Below are 9,302 nucleotides of genomic sequence, written 5' to 3'. Positions count from 1 at the left end.
TTCTTGTCAAAAAGTTGCTTTTACAGAGTAAGTGCTCATTTTGAAATATAAGAAAATACATGAAAGAAAATCTCACATAAAAATAGTAATATGCTTTTCCTTTACACAACCGGCTACTGGGCTTCAACCATTTTGTATTAGACCATGTGATACGTCAGAATTATTGGAGTGCAAAAGGTATCAGCCAGGGAGCAGATGACAACACGGTTTTGAGGTTTTTACCCAGAAATTATTTTAATGAAGAGACATTTTTTTACTCAGAAGGAACCAAATGAGCATTTTTCTTTCCCAAATGCAGGACTTGCTGCTACATATTAAATAGAAAAATAACATAAAGTAACATGTAATGACAGTTACAGCATAACTAATAACATACTTAAATCTCTTAAAAAACAAAACAAAATCCTTTCTGCTCTCTTGCACTTATATCTCGTGAACTGTGAACACTTTTCTGACAGGACTTTGCTTTGATGTTTTCTCCTTGACTTAGATTTTTGCTGCCTTGTACCTCACTTGTAAGTCATGTTAGATGTTGTGGAGATAACCTGCCTGAGGAAATCAGTCTCTCTGACTCAGTGTTATCTTTTAAGTCTCGTCTGAAAACACATTTTTACAGATTTGTCTTTTCTGAGATGGGAGATTCTTGTTTTAGTATAAATAGTATATTCTGTCTTTATAACTTGATGTATTTTACTTTGTTCTTTTCTTTGATTTTAGATTTAACCTGATTTTATTTATTAATCTTTATTTTCCTTTTAATGTACAGCACTTTGTACTTTGTTTGATAAGTGCTTTATAAATAAACCTATTATTATTATTATTATTATTATTATTATTGTCCTTAATCACACTTTATCCCCATTTATCTGCCATTATTTCAGCAGGGCCTGTAAGAGGATCAGATCATTTTTCTAATGTCCCTGTTTTGTTCCCCATGTTTTCTAGACTCACTGTGGTTTGTGCTTCAACTTTCTATGGGCTTATCAATCACACACAATTTACTCTCTCATAATGATCTTCCCATCTCATCGTATGGTTGGATCTTATCACACATACACTAACTTCAGATGAATCCCTTCAGCCAGGTAGTTTGTATGTCACATTCGTTCTGACCAACTACCCTATACAGTAGTATGCACAGTGTCTTATGCACACTAGACACTAAAGGAGTCATTTTATATCTGGTTATTTATGTTTTCGTCTGTATTGAGTCAGTCATACACACATTTTATTCAAATGGAACCAAAACCAGACATTATACTTTCATATGCGGAAGATGACTTATCTATGTATTTCTATATTTAAATGTATCTATTTATTGATTCATTTCTTTATTTATTGAGGATGGTACTTCTCACTACTATACATGTATCTATTTTCCCTTATTTCACCTTTTTTCCTTGTTTTCCTTTTTCTGACAGAACACATCATTTCTTTATTTACTGAGCAACTTTCATTCTTTTTCTCTTTCTTTGCTGTTAGTGCTGAAGTTCTGTGGAAATGTGATACATGCAAATATTCTAAGGCCTTAAAACAATGACATTTTTCATGTTCTAATTAGGAAAACACAAACACTCAGGGTGGACAGTGTGGATGACTTGGTGCAAGAGTGAACACATTTTCTTCATCATCAACACAAACCTGACACCAACCTAAAAGATTAGCAGTAATGAAAGAACCATCCAAATGTTTCTCTTAAGTCCAAGTATCAATGCTGCAGAGTGTGATGATGAACAGAGGGAACTTTGATTTCAGCAGCTGATCTTCAGTCAGCAGAGTTTCTGTCCACAGGAGACACTCTCACACTAACACACTGCACAGAGACAAGGAACCAGGACAGAACCAGAACCCAAACCCAGGATACAGAGGTTCAGTGAATGTGGTGTTGAAGGTGTGGAGGGGGATCAGTTTGTCAGAGGAGACACTGTAGAAGGACAGAGAGCCAGCAGGACAGTCCACATACACTGCTACTCTGTGAGAGACAGAGGACGAGGAGATGGATGTTTGTTTGTTATTGTGGATGATATAGTAAAAACCACGATCACAGCAGATCAGACTCCAGGACTGATCGTTCCTTCCAAACACACAGTCATAACTGTCTCCTTTCCTTCTGATTCTTCTGTAACTCACTGATATATAAACTCTTTCTCTCCACTCGACCTCCCAGTAACAGCGACCAGTCACAATATTTCTACACAGCAGCTGAGACCAGTTCTCAAATCTGTCTGGATGATCAGGATATGACTGATCCTCCTTCACATGTGTCACCTTCCTGTTGTTGTCAGACAGTTGTAGGTTTCTGTTTACTGTGTTTGGGTCCAGTTCCAGTTCACAGGCATCTGATGGAGAAATCAAGACACAAACAGCTGCAGTTTATCATCTGTTGATTTATCAGCAAGTTTACTGACAATGACTGAAAGTAAATTATTCAAGCTTCCATTTCATCTTCAACTGTGAATGTTGAATGTGTTTTAAAGCTGTTGCAAACTTTTTCCTGGTGTCTGTATTAGTGTTGTCAATAGTATTGATTTATCAATACATGTCTATACTGAATATTTGAAAAAGTTTCAACATCTACACACTGGTATATGTTATATATATGTTTGGAACTTCTGGCAGAGCTGCCGTGTTGGATTGTACAGGTACCTAATAAAGTGACATCACAGATATGTGACCAAATGTAAATGTCCCTGAAATGAATGTGTCCCAAGCAGTAAAGGTGTATTTCCAACTTCAATCATTTCCAGCAACCACAACAACTGTTACTATAAGGAGGAAGCTCCCGTTAACCACTGGCTCCATTACTATCTGTAGCTTCAGGCCTATGCAGGTGCTGGTGAAGAGGCAGCAGGGGAAACATTGGGATGAAGGTAGTGAATAGCTGGATGAATTCCTTCACCTCAGCCTAAACACAAACCTGTTCTGATGAACTTTAGGCACTTTTGAATAGACCACTTTCATTTGAGGGCTCACCTGTATTCTTGTACTGTTCCAGGGCAACAATAAGCACTGAGTCACAGACACTTACTGCTCAAAAGTCATATTACACGTTAGTTCCAACTGTTCATTAACTTACAATATTACATCCTAAGTAACTTTTGTGTTACTTTCACAAAACATCGGCTCTAACATTCAGTCAAAGTACAAAACCTCAATTAGTAAAACACTGATATATCACCTACAAATCACATATTTCTAATGCTCTTCATGACAGGTCAGCGCCAGTGCTCTGACACAGACGACCCAAACATTCATGTGTCCTCCTCACAGAGCCTGAAGTTAAACCTCCTTCCTTTATAGACCAAATGAACTGCAGCTAAAAACTCACCTCTTCAGTCTTTGACTGAATCAACTTGGTCTGAATGTGGCTAATGTGGATTCTGTCCACATACTCTGCTACAAGCCACCTTAGCTCTGATTTATTAAACACACTGAGAAGAAAGTGAGGGGTCCTTGAACACAACTTCTATTGGTCAAACCTGTGAAGTACTAGTTACCAAGCAGCACCTGAAGGTAACAAAACTCTTGTATAAAGACAGTGACAGTCAAACGACCCAGAAGAAACAAAGTTCACTTTCTGTTGGCTCCACTGTTAATAAAATGTATTTCTTAGTTTTGTTGGATCACTGTGTTCACTTTGTTGTGTCTGTGGATTTGAAATTGATTGATTGAATTCTAACATCTTTCCAGCCACACTGACAAAAAACAGAAGCTAAATCCTGAATGAAACTCTGGAGAAATTCATCTTTGTTCTTCAGTCAAGAAAAGCTTCAAATCTAGTGGAACATGTGCAGCTGTGTTCTCAGGAATCAAACTTAAAACACACTCACATGTTCTTTTTACTTTGTGGGGTCCACCATGGTCCACCCTGGAGGAAGAGACAAAGTCAGAATCAGCTTCATCCACCTTCACTCATCTCCACCATTAAACATGAACCAGAGTTCCTCAGTTAGTCAGAGACACAGAGAAACAGTGTGAGAGCTGCTGTTGTCTGTCCATCTGTCCATACCTGAGAGTGTCCAGTCTCCAGTGAGGATCCTCCAGTCCAGCAGATAGCAGCTTCACTCCTGAGTCTCCTGGATGATTGTAGCTCAGGTCCAGCTCTCTCAGATGGGAGGGGTTGGAGGTCAGAGCTGAGGCCAGAGAAGCACAGCCTTCCTCTGTGATCAGACAACCTGACAGACTACACACACACACACACACACACACACACACACACACACACACACACACACACACACAAACACACACAGACATTGACTTTATTAATTTGCTGGAGACATAACCATAAACTAAATCTAGGCTATAAAATGGCATCATTCAAATTCATGCTCCACCTTTTTTACCAACTAAACAGCCAACCGTAGAAACTAGAATTAAGGTGGGTCATGGAACCAAGTCAGGTTGTGGACCTGCTCTTTGCCTTTGCAAGGATACTGGAGAGGTCAGAGGAGTTTGCTACACAAGTGAAAACATATTTTCCTGCTTATGATCTGCAGAATCTCATGTGTGTTATAGTAACTAATGTCCATCATTTGTTCCTTTCATTTCTGGCAATAATACAATGACATTGGAGCCTTGTAGTTAGTCCGAAGTAAACGCTCTCCATTAGTTCATCTGTGTCCACTTCAATTATTGATATTTTATTGGTTGTGGGGATTTTTCTCTTCAGACCAAACATGTTGGAGTCCAACTGAATATAGTTGAGCAACTTTACTCAATCTGGTTTTTATGAACTCGTCAAGTTTCTGTGGTTAGAACAAAACATTACCCAGTTGACAATCTGCTGAGTCAGCAAACCTCTTCATCACGATAGCTTATCAAATGACAGTTTACAAAAATCTGAATCCTGACCTGAGAGTTTCCAGTCTGCAGTGATGTTGCTTCAGTCCAGCAGACAACAGCTTCACTCCTGAATCCTGCAGGTCATTGTTACTCAGGTCCAGTTCTCTCAGAGTAGAAGACTGGGAGCTGAGAACTGAGGACAGAGCTTCACAGCTTCTCTCTGAGAGGTTACAGCCACTCAGTCTAAAAATAATCCAGTAAAACCAAAGAAACCAGTTACAAACATTAGTTTTCTGTCATGTCAACAACAATCCACTTAATCCAAAATAGTCTATGTGCACATACAGAGCTTTGTTGGAGGCTTTGACCACTGGCAGCAGCCTCAGAAGAGCCTCCTCTGAAGCAGAGTATTTCTTCAGGTCCAACACCTCCAGATCTTTTTCTGATGACAGTAAGATGAAGACCAGAGCTGACCACTGAGCAGGAGACAGTTTATCTGTGGAGAGACTTCCTGATCTCAGGGACTGTTGGATCTCCTCCACTAGAGAACCATCATTCAGTTCATTCAGACAGTGGAACAGGTTGATGCTTTTCTCTGCAGACAGATTTTCACTGATCTTCTTCTTGATGTACTGGACTGTTTCCTGATTGGTCTGTGATCCACTTCCTGTCTGGGTCAGCAGGCCTCGTAGGAGATTCTGATTGGTCTGCAGTGAAATACCAAGGAGGAAGCGGAGGAACAAGTCCAGGTGTCCATTTGGCCTCGTCCACAGCAGTCTGGTAGAGTTTTAGATCAGGTCTAAACAGTTTAGACGACTGAGATGTTGATTGTTGTTCTGACAGCAGATTGACTCCAGAGTTGATGAATGTCAGATGGACATGAAGAGCAGCCAGAAACTCCTGAACACTCAGATGGACGAAGCAGAACACCTTGTCCTGGTACAGTCCTCTCTCCTCTTTAAAGATCTGTGTGAACACTCCTGAGTACACTGAGGCTGCTCTGATATCGATGCCACACTCTGTCAGGTCTGATTCATAGAAGATCAGGTTTCCTTTCTGCAGCTGCTCAAAAGCCAGTTTTCCCAGAGACTCAGTCATCTTCCTGCTCTCTGGACTACAGTGTGGATCTGTCTCAGCTCCTCCATCATACTTGATGTTCTTCAGCTTGGACTGAACCACCAGGAAGTGGATGTACATCTCAGTCAGGGTCTTGGGCAGCTCTCCTCCCTCTCTGCTTTTCAACACATCCTCCAGAACTGTAGCGGTGATCCAGCAGAAGACTGGGATGTGGCACATGATGTGGAGGCTTCGTGATGTCTTGATGTGGGAGATGATTCTGGTGGCCTGCTCCTCATCTCTGAATCTCTTCCTGAAATACTCCTCCTTCTGTGGGTCAGTGAACCCTCTGACCTCTGTCACCATGTCAACACACTCAGGAGGGATCTGATTGGCTGCTGCAGGTCGTGTGGTTATCCAGAGGCGAGCAGAGGGAAGCAGGTTCCCCCTGATGAGGTTTGTCAGCAGCACATCCACTGAGGTGGACTCTGTAACATCAGTCAGGATCTCATTGTTGTGGAAGTCCAGAGGAAGTCGACACTCATCCAGACCATCAAAGATGAACACAACCTGGAACCGTTCAAACCTGCAGATTCCTGCTTCTTTCAGGTTTCAGGAAAGAAGTGATGAACAAGTTCCACCAAACTGAACTTTTTCTCTTTCAGCACATTCAGCTCTCTGAAAGTCAATGGAAATGTGAACTGTATGTCCTGGTTGGCTTTGTCTTCAGCCCAGTCCAGAGTGAACTTCTGTGTTAAGACTGTTTTCCCAATGCCAGCCACTCCCTTTGTCATCACTCTTCTGATTGGTTCATCTCTTCCAGGTGAGGCTTTAAAGATGTCTTCTTGTCTGATGGTTGTTTCTGGTCTGTCTGGTTTCCTGGATGCTGTTTCAATGTGTCTGACCTCATGTTCATCATTGACCTCTCCAGTCCCTCCCTCTGTGATGTAGAGCTCTGTGTAGATCTGATTCAGAAGGGTTGGGTTTCCTGCTTTAGAGATCCCCTCAAACACACACTGGAACTTCTTCTTCAGGTTAGACTTGAGTTTACGTCGACACAGTGCAGCATCAATTCCTGAATGAACAAAGAAGAAATGAAATCAGTGAGTGGATCCTTCAGAAAATCAGAGAATCTAAACATTTAAGTGTCTGTAGAGTTTTTCTTCCTCCATCAGTTTTATCATCAGTGGAGGACAAACAGCCTCTGATCTGATACAGATGTGTGCAGCATATTTACAGCAGAGTTTGGAAATGGAAACCTCTCTCCTGCTGTTTCCATTTCCTCTTTCCATCATGTTAAATCTGTTCAAATCCTCTTACTGCTCTGCAGACAGTCAGCCAGCTCCTCCTGCTTCATTCTCCTCAGGAAGTTCACTGTGATCTTCACAAATGACTCTCTGCTGCTCCTCCTCTGCTCTTCATCCTCCTCATCCTCCCTCTGACTCTCTGGCCATTCTGGGTAATCTGGTCTCAGGACCCTCTGGATCTCCTTCAGCTGGTTCTTCACAAAAGTGACAATTATGTCCTCCAGCAGCTGGAACAGAATGAGAAGTGAACATTTCATTGAAACTGGTAGAAGACAACATGTGATTCATCTGTGAGTCTGAAGATTTCCTGTGTTCTTGTATTGACTTTGACTTGGACTCAGGTTGGCAAAAGCAGCATGTGCTGTTTCATGTGCTGCTTTATTTAACAAAATGTAACAAAAACTATGAAGCTCGGGACCAAGAGAAGTCTTCTAATCTTAGAGTCTTGAGTCTGACAATAACTAAAACATTTCTTACCTTCCATGAACATCTTGTTCATCTTTAAAGTTAATCCCACGATCATTGGACTTATCACTCTTCATAGAGACCCAGCTGGGTTCAGCAGAGTCTGGTCTCTGCTTCTTCATCCTGATCCAAACAAACAAGAGACAAATGAAAAGTAGCAGTGAAACCAGATGAATTCTAATCATCTTATTTTAAGTTTTGCTGGTTTGTTATGTTTTTTATTTGGGTTGCAGGTGGGCTGGAGCCTTTCCCAGCTGTCATCGGGGGAGAGGGGAGGTAGACCCTGGTCAGGTCTCCAGTCTATCTCAGGGCCACACAGTGAGACATACACAGACAGTCAAACCATCTGCACTCACATTTACACCTACGGACAATTTTAGATTCTAAACGGTGATAATAATAATTCTAATAATTTCTTCAACCTTCACAAACTGCAGATATGTAACATGAAAAAGACACTGGATGAACTGTAAATCTTCAGTTCACTGAAGCAAACATGTACATTATACTGTCAGGGTTATGTCCAAACTCTGGTTACCACCATCAACTGTGGAGTTGATAGTGACAGAGATCAGCAGCTCCCAAAGCAAGAAGTTCAGTCTTACTCAGACTGTGAAGCTCTGGACTAAGAAATGATTCCTCTTATCAGACAAATCAGAAAATAAAGCTTAGTTTTCATTTCTTACCTTTGATCAGCAGTGTGTCCACCTTTAAAGTCAATTAGGCCAAGCAGAGAATGTTCCCTCTTCATTGAGACACAGCTGAAATTTTAGAAGCAGATAGAAAGTCAGTAAGAAGACAGTGGATGAGGAACGTTCAACGTTGGTTTTAGAGGGAGGGACTCCCTCCTCTCTGTCCTCACACTGATTCATAGCAGAGTCCACACCTGCTGGGAGCTGAGCTCAGTCTTTACAGCAACAACACTGACAATGTTCCCTTGAAGCTGCTCAGCTGCTGAATTCACATCCAGTCATAGAGACTTTGGAGCTTTAGCTGGAAACACAGAGAAGATCAGAGAGAAATGAAACATGTAAAGTTTTATTGAACATCCTTCACTGCAAATTAGACCTTGTTGTTATTCATCAAGGTTTGTGGACTATTTTCCTGTTATTTGTGCTAATTATTGTGATCAGGTTAGAGGAGTCAGAGAGATTGGTGGAGGGGAAAGAGAGGAGGAATCAGACATCATCTCAGAAGAGGAAATAAACCACTGATGCCTTCTACTTTGATTATCCACATACACTTCCTGAAGGGGAAGGTGGATGAACTCTGAACCCTATGAATACTGTGATTCTTGATCCATGTTTTTCATGGAAATGTGACCTAATCAGTCTTTTCCAGATCTGTGAGGTAGAAGGCTTCTCCCTGATTCGTTTGGACCGGACAGATGACTCAGGCAAAGTTAGAGGAGGTGGAGTGTGGATCTATCTGAATGACAGGTGGTGCTGACAACATACGGTAAGAGAGACACTGTGCAGCCCGGACACTGAATTGCTGAGCCTGAGTTTAAGACCATGTTACCTACAGAGAGAATGTGGATGCATTATTTTATGTGCTGTTTATGTTCCACCCAGTGACAGTGTGATCATAGCTACAAAAAGACGTCATGGAACGATCAGTTTCTACTGGGAATTCCAAGAACATCTGGGATAAGATGAAAGCCATCACAAACATGAACCACCCAGGAAG

At 41.3% G+C, this 9,302-nt stretch overlaps 1 pseudogene; it reads right to left on the bottom strand.

Annotated features, from left to right (window-relative positions):
* Positions 1-828: 828 nt before the first annotated feature.
* Positions 829-8,364, bottom strand: LOC137102255 (protein NLRC3-like; annotated as a pseudogene).
* Positions 8,365-9,302: the final 938 nt, after the last annotated feature.

Source organism: Channa argus, chromosome 1, assembly GCF_033026475.1.
Source record: "Channa argus isolate prfri chromosome 1, Channa argus male v1.0, whole genome shotgun sequence".
In the NCBI taxonomy this organism is placed as follows: domain Eukaryota; kingdom Metazoa; phylum Chordata; class Actinopteri; order Anabantiformes; family Channidae; genus Channa; species Channa argus.
The sequence above is the reverse complement of the archived record's forward strand: the minus strand, read 5'-3'. Positions and strand labels throughout refer to the sequence as shown.